Source organism: Citrus sinensis, chromosome 4 (genome assembly GCF_022201045.2).
Source record: "Citrus sinensis cultivar Valencia sweet orange chromosome 4, DVS_A1.0, whole genome shotgun sequence".
Taxonomy (NCBI): Eukaryota; Viridiplantae; Streptophyta; class Magnoliopsida; order Sapindales; family Rutaceae; genus Citrus; species Citrus sinensis.
In genome coordinates, this window is record NC_068559.1 from 17,320,556 (window position 1) to 17,328,827 (window position 8,272).

At 32.0% G+C, this 8,272-nt stretch overlaps 1 pseudogene; it reads right to left on the reverse strand.

Moving 5' to 3' along the window:
* Positions 1-5,472: 5,472 nt before the first annotated feature.
* On the reverse strand, positions 5,473-5,978 carry LOC127901925 (60S ribosomal protein L36-2-like; annotated as a pseudogene).
* Between the last annotated feature and the right edge of the window lie 2,294 nt (positions 5,979-8,272).

An 8,272-nucleotide genomic window follows, 5' to 3' on the forward strand; every position in this document is an offset into this window, starting at 1 on the left:
CTGTTTCCTCTTGGACTGCATTTGAGCCAAATGTCTCCTTGTGTCTCTCGGCCCTTACTACTTCCATTTTTCCCCCTCAGTTGAGTTTTCATTTCCTGCGTTAATTCTCAAATCTCTAGGGACTGTTACATTGCCAGTACTTCCTCCCTGCATTTTGCCGTCAGCCTGCTTTATAACCATCATTGGTTGATATTTTGCATTGTTTTGATATATAACTTGCAACTCTGGCTTGCATGGCCAATTTCATAATGCTCCAGCCTCCTCGACTACTAGGTTTGTTAGTTTTTATTGTAAAGTTTGCAGTGTCATTTGTTTTGTTTATTTATGAACTTTGATCTGTTAGTTTTTTTTGTTTATTTGGTGTTTATTGGTTGGTTTTTTTGGATGTTATTATGAATTTGCCAAGTTATATAGCTTCTAATCTATTCTCTATTTCATTTTAATAACCTATGAGTTTAGTTAGTTAACACAAATTTTATTTAATTTGAAAGCAAAATGTTTATTCCCAACAATATTAGTTTTGATGACCCTTTTTCTTCTTGTTTATTTTAAATGAGAAAAAATAAGTACTAGATCCAATTTAATTTTCTATAGTGTCTTTCCACAAATTTGCAATCTTTTTCATTGCTTGTGCTTTCATGTGGTTGAATTTTTTCCTATTTCGGATTTTAGCCTATAGTTCACGACTTTAAATTGCCAATTTCCATACTTCATTTTATCCTTTAGCTGCATATTTGAATTTTCACCACTTAAAACTATGATAGTCCATATAAGTTTGAAAGAAGGTTTATGAGACAAACATTTACAATTATCTATGCATTATGATGAAATTCTTAAATTAAAAAAATCATGCTACTAATTTTATTTTACTAAACACTATACTTAAACAGATTTGATCAATTTGTTTGTTTCTCTTTTGTTTATAGTTAAGTATAATTTAATTTGTAATTGATATTTTTCTTCAAATTATGAAATTGTTACAATATTACATTGATATAACATCAATATAAATAATATATATTGTGTAATTTTGTTCATATGGATTATAAGTTTTTATATGAGAAATTTTGTGTTATTATCTAAAAATAATATTGTATTTCTCTGGCATTTGTTCAAGCTATTTAGTGATTTACTTATAACTTTTAGCATCTTCAAAATGCTACAAATCATTTAAAATCGTAACATTTTTACTATGCTATGATAGACAATTTGGTACCATTTTTAAAGTGCTATAAGACTTTAATATGTAATGTTTTTCCGGTGCTACTAGAGACAATTTGGTGACATTTTTCAAGTGCTACAAAATGTAAAAGGACAGCATTCTAGTAAGCAAGACTGCAGCAACTCATGAAATTTTATCAACCTACTCCACTTAAAATACCATTATGGAAATAAAAAGTAAAATGCAGTATCCTCAACAGATTAATATATATCCAAGTTATCTCCAACATTCAATCCCATCTTCAATTTCACAAAAACTACCATGCATCCATGTTCAACAATTAGTTGTAGTAGCTTAAAAAATTCAAAATTTTCCATACCTATTTTCAATCATTCACAAGGCGGCAATATGTAAGTGAAGCCATTTTGAATCAAAACCAATTGAACACACGTTCACAACAATCATTAACCTACAACTAACGCCAATAGATAGAAAAAAAAGATGGAAGCATTACTAAGATTTTCTCAAAAATTTATCGACATCCATTACACAAATTTTACTAAATTGATTAGTTCTAGCTAATAAAATTGACATGCACAGTAATAATCCACTTTCATACCTCTTTCGTGGCTAGTACGGATTGAGATTGTTTGTGGGTCGGCGGCAAAACTCACTGGTTAGCCTTCTTCCACTTAGGAGTCGTGATTCAGTCGTCCCTGGTGTTGGTATCTTCGGGTTCGTCGTAATTGTTTCTTGCTCGTGGCGCCCTTTCTCTATTAAAGCATAGCAAAAGCAGAGAAAATGGATGGAGTGTTGTTCTTGGTAGCTTTGGTTTGAATTGAGTAAGGAGATGCCTATTTCTCTATTTTAAAAGCTTGCTTTTGTTTTTTACCTAGTGGATATGAACAAAATTCAAACCATTATCAAAATCTAATGTGATAATTTAAAGTTTGTATGAATTTTTTTATTATTAATGAGTTCTATTACCATTTTGCCCACACCAACTCAAATTATAATAAACGTTATACTAATGTTAGGGGAGGTGGCTGATAATACGAGAATACAATCGTTCAAATTGAGAATATGCCAAACCTCAGGGGAGGTTTATGATAATTACCCACATGGGAAATTGTATTTGACTGAAGTTGTACAAACCCAAGAAAGCAGTTATAATCTTTAGATTCTCAATGAATTGCTTACTATTTGCGCATGGCCCTGTTGGTGTACCACACAAAATTTTCTATATGCTTTACTTTTTGTACTTACTGCTTTCGAGAAATATTAATAACTTAGGTGTGTATGAACAATTATGTGAACTGTAATTTACGAATAGCAATTACATACATTGTTTTTAGAAAATTGATTTAGTTTAATTAATTAAAGGTTTTTAATAATTGATCTACATCTATAAAATAGATCAAATTTTCCTTGTAGTTATCATGATTTGCATGATTTATCATGCAAATTTTCCTTGTAGTTATCATCATTTGCATGATTTATCATGCTTCTTTTCTTTAAAAATATTTACAGATGACTTGATTTTCCATCAAATATTTCTGTAAATAATCAATCAAACTATCAGCACCAATATTTAGCCCATACTAAACACCACAATAAGCATTGAACAGTGCGTTTTGAGTGCAATATAAAAAGTGATTGTTGAACACGAGACACAATACATGCGCAGATCAAACACACGTATTCTCCGTCACTCTCCCTCTCATTCACAGCAAATCCACACCTCAATCAAGCCAGAAATCTCACCAGCTAATTCTCCCATGCCACTTTTTGTTCTACTGGTGGACTCTCCCTCACGGTGCCTCTGACCAAAAATCTCACAAAAAATGAGTATATTTGAAACAAAAATGTATTTCTAGAACTAATGGGATAAAATACATTTGTGAAAACTAGTAAAAGTTTTCCTTTTGTATTCATTCTGAAGCTGTAGCTCAATTGTGTGTATGTTTCTATTGCAACTGTTAATAGTGATGATAATGTTCGAAAAATTTATGGAATTTAAAGTAATGGAACAGAGAATATGTAAGAGCTTCCGTGGCTGCAAAACACTTGTAAAATAAAACTTACAATTTAAAGGGTTACAGATGTGGCATTCATATATTATTGGCCACAATCTTGTTAATTTGATGGGTCTACCGTTTCACGCATTCAGAAGAGTCAAACCCTCAGAGTTGTAACATGTATCCACCTCGTCCGCTTCAAACTTGAAATGTCAAACTACACTTGTTTGTGCAACAATCTCTTGGAATTGTCTTTAATTTCATTCTTATGCAGATTTTTTTTTTCTCACAATCCAGATTATTATTTTTAAGTTTAAATATTTTTTATTCTTTTTTTCTCACCAGCTACGGAGAGACCCACGACGAGAGAGAGCGAGAGAGAAGGAAAGAGAGAGCGGATGGAGAGTAGAGAGAGCAGATGGAGAAACAGAGAAAGTGACTGTCGGCGGAGAGAGTACAAAGCGGTGAGATTTGCGCAAGAGAAGTCGCACGTGTGTTGTGGTGCTTAAGTGTGTGTCACGTGAGATGGGGCTACATAGACATTTTATAGCGCACCCAAAACACACCATTTGGTGCTTATTGTGGTATGAGTGTCATTTTCGTATGTGTGTGTGTATATATCTATACAATCATTCTCAGGTGCAGACGCCCGCATTTTTTTTTTAATGCCAACACACTTTTAAATCATGTAGTTTAAAAAAAATAATTTTTGAATGAACTATAAAATTATGGGGTTTAAGAGAGTTAAAAATTAACTCTTTTAAACCCCACGGGTTTAAAGTGTATTTGCATAAAAAGAAAATGATGACGTCTGTATTAGAAAAGAACTATATGTGTGTGTGTGTGCGCGCGCGCTAATTCAGCCTAGGAATACTTTCTTTTTTATTTATTTATCATGAATGATAATTTTTTTTAAAAAAAGGAAAAAGTAAGGCCTTTTTCCTATTGTTTCAATTTTCTCTTTTCAAAACAGATCCATTAAGTCCCCGTATCTGCAAAACTCCATTAAGCCAGTTAGTTACCCTCTATCCCTAAACATATAGGCTAATTAAAATTTATCTTACATAGATTTTTTTTTATCTAAACATTTCATGTAAACAATATTAGATAACAAAGAGTCAAAATTTCCTAAATGCTAGTTTATGCAAATATTTTAATAAAAGACATAAAATCAAAGATAATCATAAATAAACTTTATAAATCCAAACATAGGTTTAATCAAATATTAATCTTAACAATTAATATTGCATAACATAATTAGTGAAAGGATTTAATTATATTCAACTAAATATGTGAAATAAGAACTATAAAATTAAAGCACACAAGTAAGAAATTAATTAAATAAAAATTATTTTATTTCATTGAACAGGACTTTGTCCTTAACCTTAATCTAAAAAATTAGAAAGATATAAAGAAATTGAGGACAATGGAACCAGTACAAGCCATTGTCAAGCTGCGGCCTTCGATTCTTCTTTGTGTCTTGCTGTCTATCTCTTTTCTTTTACTTCTGGTGGCTGCCCTTTTTCCTCTTGCGTCCTCTCGTGCAAAAGCCAAAGGTTGGCTTTTATAATAATAGGCCACCGACTTTCTTTGTTCCTAAAGCCAAAATGATTTTTATTTTCTTCCATAATTAGCATGTGTGAGCTTAATTAAAAAGGAGTTGAGAATTTCTTGTTTGGCTCTATGATTATTCATGTCCAAAACTCAATAATGGCCGATTTAATTCACTCATGTAATCGACCCATCAAGCATAAATCCAATAACTTCAATTATTTGCCATCTTGATTACTTTAAGCATTTTATTCTCTAATCTTTAAATATTTCCTTCTTCAATAAAATTGATTCAATTGACTAAAAATAACAAATAAAAATAATTAACATATATATAATAAAGGGTAAAATATGTAGATAAATTATACCCACCAGTTATACTAATGTAAAAGGAAATAAAAACTAAAACAAGCTAAATGTAAACAAAATGGTATACTAAGCCAGCTTAACTCATCGGTTTTCCTAAATCAAATTACCATGCCATGCTCAGTTGGAAAATCAAGCGAGTTGAAAGTTAAAAATCCTTTCTCTAAGGGTAGGACTATTTGCAATCTAAAATGTACTTTGAACACTCTTTTACTCTGTACACTCAAGTAATAATTTTAAAATATTAATTTTTACTCGGACCACTCTTTTAAATTCCAATATTGTCCTTATTACCCATTTCTTTAATTACCTTATCACATCTTTATACCCAATAAAATATTCATCGTCACAAACAAAATATCTAATTTTCTTTCTTTTTTTATTAACTTTTATTTTCCTCTTATGACAATTTTGAATTGAAAAAAAAAAAAAAAAGCAAGCAACGTAGCCTAAAAAAATTCTGCTAATTTAATAACCCAAGTTCAGGTGAACATGACATGTAGCAAAGTAATGCATCACTTCTTCTTCTTTCCTCCTCCAGTGGCCCTCATCCTGCAGAGTACATTAGACATCTCCCCATGCTTCATCTTTCCCCTCTCATAAGTGCAGAGCTTTCTCTTTGCAAGCTTCAGTGCCCTCTTATCCTTGCCGACTTTAAGAAGCGCATCGATCCTTTTCTCGTAGGGTGCAAAGCCGGAAACTTCCCCAATCACATTCCTCTCAAAGTGGACCCTTTTGCTTGTTTTCCCTTTGCGATCTACTGGGCGTGGCAGCAATTCCTTCTTGGTCACAATATGACCTTGCTTAATCCAACAAATGGACAACTATTTAGTTGTTTAGGAGCCATTACCTCCAATGACACTGAGATGTTGTGGAGATCTTGTCTCAATTTTTCATTGTTGGTGTGGATTATAGTAGAAAAAATATGACTATTTATTGGATAAAAATTTATCAAATTGTGTTTTATTAAATTGTCCTTAATAGTAAATTATATTAAAGTTAAATTAGTAATATAAAAATTTATTAAAATGTGAGTGTTCAAAGTAAATTTTAGGGTGCAAATAGCCCCACCTTTTCGCTAATTAGAGTTTACACCTATCAAAATACATGACAATTCAAGACTTAAAAATGTATAAAGTCATATTCGAGAATCCAACAGCCATCCACACAATTAAATGTTATTACAATTTAAAAAAGAAAAGAAAAGAAAACTTTAAATCTCACCTTAATATAAAATTTCATATGTAGCCAGACATCTTTTAGACAAATAACACAGTGTTCACATGTTCCCTCATGTCTTAAACATGGGATGAGGATACGTTTTCTTATGAAACCTTTGTTTTTTATCAACTTGTCTTTCGCCTTTCTTTGTAGTTTCACTCTCACCATGGAAGACGAGGTTTATTCTCTTATGTTACTTTTTATCCATTTCAATGTCAACAAAACCAACTACATTCCTAATTGAGGTATCTTTGACTGCACAGTCGATATGGTGATAAAAAGACTTAGCAAGAGGCAAACCTATGAGAATCCTATCGATGCCAACTTTTATAGACTCATCAATGATGAATTTTGTGACATTAGATTTGCAATATCGTCTTGGAAACTAGGGCTGTTGGGGTCTACTGGCCTTCTTCTCTGTAGTGGAAGAGCCACATTATCGAACTCGACTTTCAAGAATCCCTTATATGGGACTAGTCTTCCTTCTCTTTTACAGAAGAAAGTACCCACGGTATCACTATAACATCCGAAATATAGGCCCTTGTATATTTCCAAAACACCTCGTCGCTCCACAACTTTGAAAATTTTCGAGCTCTCATAATAAATGGATTTTCGGCCATTCTCCATTGAGATAGAAGAACAACAAGAAGAAAAAAATCTAACGTCGATTCTAAAATCATAAGATCTAAAACCAAACTAAAGATATGAAATCCTAGTCTTCGAAAAGATTCATTAGCCGAAATTGTGGAATTGAGAATAGAGTTGGAATTGTGGTTGAGAATGGCAAATGGTGAGATGACAAGTAGCACTGAGCTAAAATAAAAAATATTGTAAAGTTTCATTGACTGTAATGTAAAATATTAAAAATTGAGTGAGCTACTGAGGGGACTATAACGAAAAAACTGTAAAACAAATAAATTTAACAAATAATATGTAAACATTATGAGAAAAAGTAAAATCCAAATAGATAAAATTTTAATTTAGCCCTCCTCGCAAGGGAAGTGGAGAATTTTTTTTCCCTTTAAATTATTAATAGGTGTGTTTGAAGTTATTCATAAATCAATTACAAGTAGAAATAAAGAGCTAGCTCGAATTTTATCCTAATTAACCCGACTCGAATTTAAGCCCTTCGAGTTAGGCTTGGTCCTAAATATCAGGGCCCGATTAGATCCAAGTCGAGGTGTGGGCCCTATCTATCCCGACCCAACCCGATCCAAAATAAAAAAAAATGATTTTATTTATATAACTTTATAAGACATGATTTTAGATAATGTTTATTTTATTTTTTATAAATAGATGAGGTGGGCATGTACCCAACCATGCGATAGGTTCATCAATATTCAAAGCCATCTTGGCTAAATTATGGGCAAGACCATTACAATTTCATAATGTGAACTGCACTTTAATTTTCTTTAGTCTTTGCACCTAATTTTAGTCTTTCAAGAGAATCCATGAAAGCTCTGATTTGTTTCCCTTCTTTTGGGACGTCTGGTTTACTACCTCTAAACAATTAGTTTCAACTATCAGTAGTAAATTCGTTGCCAATTCTACTACTTCAATCTCCTAGTTTATTTAGCTTCTACATATGTTACATTGTCCTAAAACCTAGATTTCTTCATTGTAGTAGCTACAAAACTACCTTTTGAATCTCTAATTATAATTCCAAGCCCTAATCTTTGCCCTTATGCTTGAATTGCGGCATCTGTATTGACTTTAAAGTTTAAACCAAGCCCCAAGGAAGGTTTCCATATTAGCTTTTTTGTGGACCTTTACCTTACATTTCTTGCATTTTGAGGAGCTTTGATTCTTCTATAAACCTCAATTGTTGCTTTAGCTCTAACCCTTGGAATTTGGGGGTCCTTTTTCTTTCTTTCAAAAATAAAAAGATTTCTTAAGTGCCAATTTTCCCAAAACATGGTTGCAAAAAATTTCATGTCGTTATGTTTCTTTTTCC